We start from the raw sequence: 7,735 nt of genomic DNA, 5'->3' as shown, positions 1-7,735 counted from the left end.
CCCCCCCCCCCTTCCCCTTCATCTTCCCTCCCGCCTTCCCACCCCACCGCATGCCGAGAAGATCAAAGACCCTTCGCTTCAGCTTCATGGCCACGGGCGAGGTGGTGTCGAAGGCGTTCTCACTCGTGCGTTGCGAAGAAACGACCGCCCCTTGGGTGCCAGTCGTAGATCTCTTCAGGGCGAAGCCGGCGGCGGTGATACCTGCAGAGAGACGAGGGACAAGACGTCGATTGAATAACGTCCTCGAGAGAAAATGCAAACGACCAGATTTAAATGTGTGTGGATGGATAGGGAGGGGCAGAGGGAGGGGAGAGCCCGCACAAAACCCTGGCCTACCAAGCGTCGTTTCGATCACTTCGTCAGCGTCTTCGGCGGAAAGAAAATTCTCCAACATAAAGACACGTGGGGAATCGGAGAGGGTCTCGAGAATGATGGGATGTCCGGGCAAGGAGGACGTGACCCCAGGCACGGCCACGCGATGGCCGATCTCGAAGGCTGGCCATACAAAATGCCTGCTGGGGGGGACGGCAAAGAGGAGTTGCTCGTCGTGTAGGGCCCCCAGGGCTTTAATTTCGTAGCCGTAACGGTCGAAGACACGGCAGGTCCCGCCGTGACACGCGTCAATCACAAGGCCCACGGCAGATTTGAGCTCCTCGATCGATGTCGTTGTCTTCGGCTCCAGATACAAGGAGCCAGCAGGAGTGCTCTCGCCGTTGTCATGAATGAGTACGGTCATATTTCGTGACAGAGTAGGGGCAAGACGGCGATTGACCTCCTTGCTTGTCCTCCGTCTTTGCTTTTGTCTCTGGGCTTTGTGTGGCATCTGTGCCGCATCCCAATTCGAGAGGCTTGGGACGTCAGATACTGCCCCTGAATAATCTTGCAGGAGGTTGATAATGTTGTCCGCCAAATCCATGCCTTGGGATTGGTGTTGCAAGCCCAGCGCGAATGCAATTGCCATGATGGCGAAGATGACTACGAAAGGTGCAGAAGTCCAAAGTTTAAAAAAGGAAGAAGGGGCCGTGTTGTCGGTCGGGCGTGTGTTTTCCTCGCGCTCTCCGCTATGACCAGAGTCAGGAATTATGCCCTTGTTGGTCGTCTTTCTAGGAGAGGACATTGAGGAGGATTTGCCTTTGCGGCGAGTCGTCATTGCCGTTTGCTGTAAAAAGAGATGTATTGTGGAGGTGATATGCTATGTGACAAGAGGGAGACATGTGTTGGAGCGAGTACTTCCCGGACGCATAACACCAAACAAGTCGACCATCGCCCCAAGTCAATGCACTCACATTTCCCACATATGCTTGCACGACCCCACTTCAAAAAAATGGAGGGTTATCAAGTTTACATATGTCCAAATGGACATATTCTTGGAGCGAATGCGCAGAACAAGGGGTTATGCTTCGCTTGACAAATTTAAATTCAATGGATCGGATCGCTCCTGTGCGGTGCTGCTTGACGTTCGCATGGTCCACCCGGCCGTATTCCAACTAATTCCGTATCCATTGTTCTTACAGAGATGAGACGAAGCCTCTTCGTCTCTGCACTTGGTTTGACTACGTCGTTATCATTGCTCTTGGCAACGCGCCGGGCTGCGGCTTTTGCCCTGCCTGCAATACCTTTCTTCCACTCTTCACGGGGTTGGACCTCCGTTATTCCAGTTCGAGATCAGAGTGCCACTGCTAGAGCCCACAAGAGCAGCCGGAAAGGGGGACAGTATAGCGTCAGAGAAGGTCAGGAGCATCGCACGTCAACGCGTCCGCGAGCACGTGAGACAGAGGTCGAGCCTGCCGCACGTATCCAGCGAGATTATCCTCATGTGGTCCTTCGAGCGGGCAAAGCCCGTTTATTCTTGGAGGGCAACCCCTTAGTGTATGGAGAGGCCGTGCATGAGGTGGTGGGCCATGTGGCTGACGGAGATTTTGTCGAGGTGGTCGATCACAGGGGAAATTTGATCGGCAAGGGGTGCTACAATTCACAATCCATGTACCGCGTTCGTCTGTTGTGGCATGCAAGGGAGAAAGGGGAGGCTCTCTACGCTTCGTCATTGGAGGATATCGTTGCCCGGCGGGTAAGTACTGCCTGGGCGACTCGCCAAGCTCTGGGCTTGCCCAATGCCGAAACAACGTGCTTTCGTCTTGTGAATGGCGAAGGGGACAAATTGAGCGGCCTGGCTGCGGACGTCTTTGACAAAGTCTGCGTCGTCTCGAGCAGTTCCTTGTGGTGTGAGAGGCACAAAGACTTCATTATCCAAGGACTGGAGGCTTCTCTCGGCCCAGCGGGGATTTCCACGGTTTGGCGCCGGAGCGAGGCCCGGCTCAAGCAGGACGGGTTTGTGGACCCGGAGGAGGCCCTCAGACCCGCCATCGACGTCAAGGCGGAGGCGCGGAAAGAAGGGGCATACGTGTGGGCCAAGGAGGCGGGCTTGAAGTACAAGGTATACCCGGAGCTGGGTCAAAAAACGGGGTTTTATTGCGACCAGCGTCAGAACCGGCAAATGATTCAGAGCCTCTCCCGTGGAAAACGCGTCTTGGACCTCTTCTGTTACACGGGGGGGTTCGCATTGAACGGTACGGCGTCGGCGCGGGGGATAGGGTGTCAAAAAGGGAAAGGACGACTTGAGGGGTGCATAGTGAACGGGGAGAGCATGGCCAACGAAATTTTGACGGAACGGCATCCATGGGACGCAGGCTTGAACTTCGTGCATACACTGTGTGAACCTCGTCTGTCTTTCCATTCTACCCTTTTCCTCTGCAGCGGCCCGGGGGGGTGCCCGCGAAGCCATCGGAGTCGACAGCTCCGCCCTGGCGATCGAGACTGCGATGGAGAATGCGCGGGCGAACGACCTGGAAGGCCATGCCACGTTTTGTAAGTCCGACGTCCTTGTCTACGCTCGCGACCTGGGCAAAACCGGCGAGAAAGCTTTCGACATCGTCATTGCCGACCCCCCCAAACTCGCCCCGACCCGGCGTGACCTGCCGCGAGCCCTGCACAAGTACCTGAAGATCAATCGCGCGGTGTTTCGGATGGTGGCGAGTGGTGGCTTGGTCCTGACCCACACCTGTTCGGCCGCGCTCACCCAGGACCCGGAAGAGTTTCGGAAGATGGTCACTCAGGCGGTACGTGCGGAGGAGTGTAGAGGTGGCGGGGAGGAGGAGATAAGGGGTTCGAAACGTGGCGAAGGGTGCAGGAATGCTACGTGACAGGGAAACGAGAGGGGAGAAGTAATGGCTCAAGCGGTTCGACTCGATTTCCCCCACCCCATCCATTTTCCATCCCCAGGCGCACGACGTAGGGCGCTCCATCACCATCCTGCAAGTCAGCCACGCGGCCCCTTGCCACGTTCAATCCCCCGTCTACGGGGAATCGAACTACCTGACAGCGATGCTCGTGGCGGTCTTCTAGACGCGTGCTCGCGGGAGGAGGATTCGTGCGTAGTGTGGATATGGACAGGAACGCATGGGAGAAATGAACGCTGTTGAGGGAAGCCTCTGGCGAGAATAGGTCTTGCGGGATCCGCCCTGGTGCCAAAGTATATGCTGTCGTTACGGTGCCTGGTCCTCAAAGACTAAAGCAAAGTAAATAACTACCACTACTTCCATCCTGGCAGGCCTCGCTACAGCAGGTCTGGAGGATTCTGATTCCATTTTGTGCCCATGCACGGTCCTTCTCCTCTTTTGCTTTTGCGTCTGTCCTCTTTCTCCTTTCCTACCGTGGACTGTCTTCTTTCCCTTGCAGCATATTTTGGGGCGTCCTAAAGGGCCTTTACGCGCCCCTTCCTTCACCAGGATCACCTCCATCCCTCCTCCCCGCTCTACTGCAAAGCCTTCCCTCCTCGCCACCCTAACCCTCTAACTCCTCCTCATTCCGCAGATGGGCTCTTTCCTTCCCTTCCGAGTCTCTCAAATGATAAAGACGTGCTATTGCAAGCAGACATGCATCAGTCACCGCTACCCAACCCTCCTATAACCCCCTCTCCCTCCCCCAAAGACTTCCTCTACTCTCCATCACTCCCCGGCATTCCTCCCTCTTCCTACACAGCGCCATGGCAAATGATGGTGTCCGCCACCCGCAAGAAGCCCGCCATGATCGCACCTGCGTGCATGTCGCCCCGAACGTTAAACTCCTTGGCCGTGGCCTTGGCCTCCAGGTAGATCGAGTCCACCGCCTCCTTGATCCGCCCGTCCAGGTCGTGCATGGACGGCGAGCTCTGGAAAAGGAAAGTGGTAGGGGGAAAGCATCAGGGTTCGGGCGCATGGCGATTGCGACAAGCTCAAGCTCTCTATGCCATGCGCCGTTCCATATGAGATTCCCCATCCCTGCCCCTCCCTCGCTTTTCCCTCCCACCTGTCTCCTCCCCCTCCTCCTTCCTCCCTTCTGCTCACCTTGGAAAGCTCCAAGCCGTTGAAAATCGAGTCCGCCGCCAAGGTGGCCACGTGCCCGCCGTGCAATATTCCCCTCTTTTTGAAAATACTGATCGCTTGGTTGGTACAGGGCATGTGGGAACCTTCAAAAACGCCTTGCACGCCCATGTCCGCGAGCATGGTGGCGGTGACCCCGTCGATCTCGTTGTGGGTGGCGCATGGGAAGACCAGGTCTGCGGGCACGCTGAAGACGTTCTCCGGTTCGTTGTACTTGGCCGTGGTGGAAGCGATGATGTACCGCCCGATCCGGGCGCCTCGTTCCGACTTGATCTTCATGATCGTCTTGAGTTTCGCCGCGTCGATCCCATCCGGCTCGTAAACGTGCCCGCTCGTGTCGCTCAACGTGAGGGGGACCGCCCCCATTTCCACAAGTTTCTCCGCCACGTGCAAGGCCATTTTCCCCGAGCCGGTGATCAGGCACCGCTTACCTTCCAACGAGTCCCCCTTTCCTTCCAGCACCCGGGCAGCCCAATGCACCACCCCACTGGCCGTCGCCTGTGGGAACGGGTATACCCCTCCCCAAAGCAAGCCTTTCCCTTTCTGAGCATGGTGGATGCTCATCCGCTTATACTGACCATAAAGGTATCCAATTTCCCGCGCCCCCACGCCAGTCCCCACCCCCGGCAAGTCTTGATCGGGCCCAATGTACTTGGAGAGCTCCGTCATGTAGGCCTGGCAAAAGCGCTGGATTTCTGCCTCGCTCTTGTTCATCGGGTTAAAATCTGCCCCGCCCACGGCTGCGCCCATCTCACATCCAGTCAAGGCGTTCGTAAAGACACGGGCGAACGCCATGGACTTGACCATACCCGCGTTCACGTCCTTATGGAAATGCAATCCACCCTCAAAGGGCCCCAGTGCCGAGGAATACTGCACGCGGAAGCCTCGGTTCATACGGTAGCTCCCTGAGTCATCCAACCAAGACACACGGAATTGGAAAATGCGTTCTGGTTCGAGGAATTCTTTGGCCACGAAAGCATACTTGGGAATCCGCTCGAACACGGGTGCCAGGGTCTGGAGGGCGTTTTCAAAGACTTGAACAAAGTCCTTTTCGTGGGAGTCCCGGCGTTTGACCTCGTTGATGAGCATCTCTGCGGCCTCTGTGCCTGTCCGGAAGCGGACGTCTCCCTCCCGACGGAATAGAGGTTTGTTCCGCCATGTTTTCTTCACGTGGGGTAAAAGGGAGAATGATGGTGTCATGAGAGAAGGGGTAAATAGGGGAAAATCGGTTCATGACCAGAAAGAAAGCTTTCAAAACAAGGGACAAGCATGATATAAACCGTCTTTTTAAGGCTTTGGCCATTCCATGCCGACACACGTGCCTCCCAAAGCCCCCTGCTGGAGCTTGTCGTCTCATCATACATATGCTCAGATTACCATATGTACCTACCTGCGTCGTTCGGGTGCCATGGACGCCCCCATGTTGAGAGAGAGGCGATGACCTGTGTATGATGGGTGACAGGAAGTGAATGCGTCGAAATTCCCATCCTAAAGCCCCAATCCTAGCAAACTCGCCGTGGGGCAAGATGGCAATAGGATAACCCCCGCCGGCGGTCACGACGTACTTGGATAAAGATGAAGGCGCCGCAGTGCTCAAGCTGCGACCAGCATGGACAAGACTATTGCCCTCTGCTCGAGTGACTGTACAATTGAGGCGCTTGGCAAGAGCGCGCAGCATCATGGCGGTCAACTGTGGTGGATGAGAGGATGGAACATGGCTTTAAAATGCAAGTGGATGCTGAAGATACTTCGCAGAGCTGAAGCGAGGCCGCCGTATGGCGGGAGAGGGTATTTATGAGACTGAAAGTCAAGGAAGGATGGGAAAGATACCACGCCACAATAGCTCAGGGGATACATTTCCCCATCCCCATATGCATGGGCAATCCCTATCGCTATCCGACAACCTGACTTAAGAGGTCGGAGCTGGGTGTGGACACATCATTCATTAATTGGTGACAAAATTGGCGGCGACGGCAGCGAGGAGGGAGTACCCGGCGCCTTGAGTCTGATAACTTGCTGCAGACAGGCGATCGCAGATTTCAAAATGAAATTCAGGACTTGTCACGCGTAGAGATTCCAAACGAAGTGTCTAAAAGTGCTCCTGGGTATTTTGTCATTGTCGTCATGATGCGAATCGTGGTGGTAGCATTTAGGGAACACAGCTCTAACCCCCCAAATGACAGCCCTATCAATTTTCATGACGAGAATCAAGCTGGTGCGAATGCCGTTCTCATCGATAAGACTTTTCATCCTTAAATCATACAGGATGGTATGACAGTCATCGTAATTCATTCCCATTGGTTTTAAGACTTCCTGGAATCTCATCGATTTCTCTCAGATAACGCGCCAGTATGCTCCCGCGTGCCGTCACCGGGCTGTTGGCCGTGCTCCTGTCTCTCCCCGCCGCTTCATTCCTTCAACTCCCTCTCCGCCCCCGTATCGTTCGTCGTCATTTTGACTCGGCTGCTGCGCCCCCCAATGTCCTCGAGATTCCTCCTGCTTCCGACCAGGCCTGTCGCCCGATCCTTCGCCGCTTCACCCGTCGAGTCACCTTCCGCGCATGGCACCTCATTTGGCGGCACCGCTTTCCTTTCTTCCTACCAGCCTGGGTAGATGCCCGGTTGGAGAAACGTTGGGTCGACGGGCAGGAGGACTGGCTCCAAGACTTGCACATTCTAGCGAGGGAGACAGAAGACAGGGAGGAGGAAGAGCAGAAGGAGGAGGAGGAGGAGGAAGGGAACGAGGGCGGTCATCGCATCTGGTCGGTGACGGGCCCCTCCCGCTACCTGGCTCCCTTAGACCATGCAGAGGCTTCGTCCACTTCTCCTTCGTCCACCATGTCCTCCTTCGTTCCTCTCTCCCTCCGCCAAGCCCCCGTTCCGCGTCCCCGACGGCTTGGGCAGACGGTCAGGAGGCTTCGATCCACGCTAAGATCCATGCTCCGCCCTTCCCTGCTTTTCGGGGTGGAAAGGACGCGGGTAGGGCTGTCGACGCGTGGAGACGAGGACATTCAAGAGTGGCACCTCTACGGTCTTCGGTGCCGGGAGGGGACAGTGCAAAAGGAGGGGAGGGTGGAATCGGCAGCAGAAAAGGAGAGCACGGGGAGGACTACAAAAAGACGTGCGGAAAGAAGGGGGGAGCAAAACATACTATTGGGCAAAATGGGGATCAAAGTGAAACTTCCGGGGATAGGAGGACCCTCGGCTGTATATGACGCCGGTCGAGCGTTGTTTGGCGAAGGGGGGAAGGAAGGGGCGGAGGGAGGGCCGTTGCCTGTGGTGGTATTGGTCTGGTGTTTCGTACCGGTGGAGTTCCGA

Source organism: Nannochloropsis gaditana, assembly GCF_000240725.1.
Source record: "Nannochloropsis gaditana CCMP526 unplaced genomic scaffold scaffold483, whole genome shotgun sequence".
Classification (NCBI taxonomy): Eukaryota; class Eustigmatophyceae; order Eustigmatales; family Monodopsidaceae; genus Microchloropsis; species Microchloropsis gaditana.
This window is presented reverse-complemented; position numbering follows the sequence as displayed.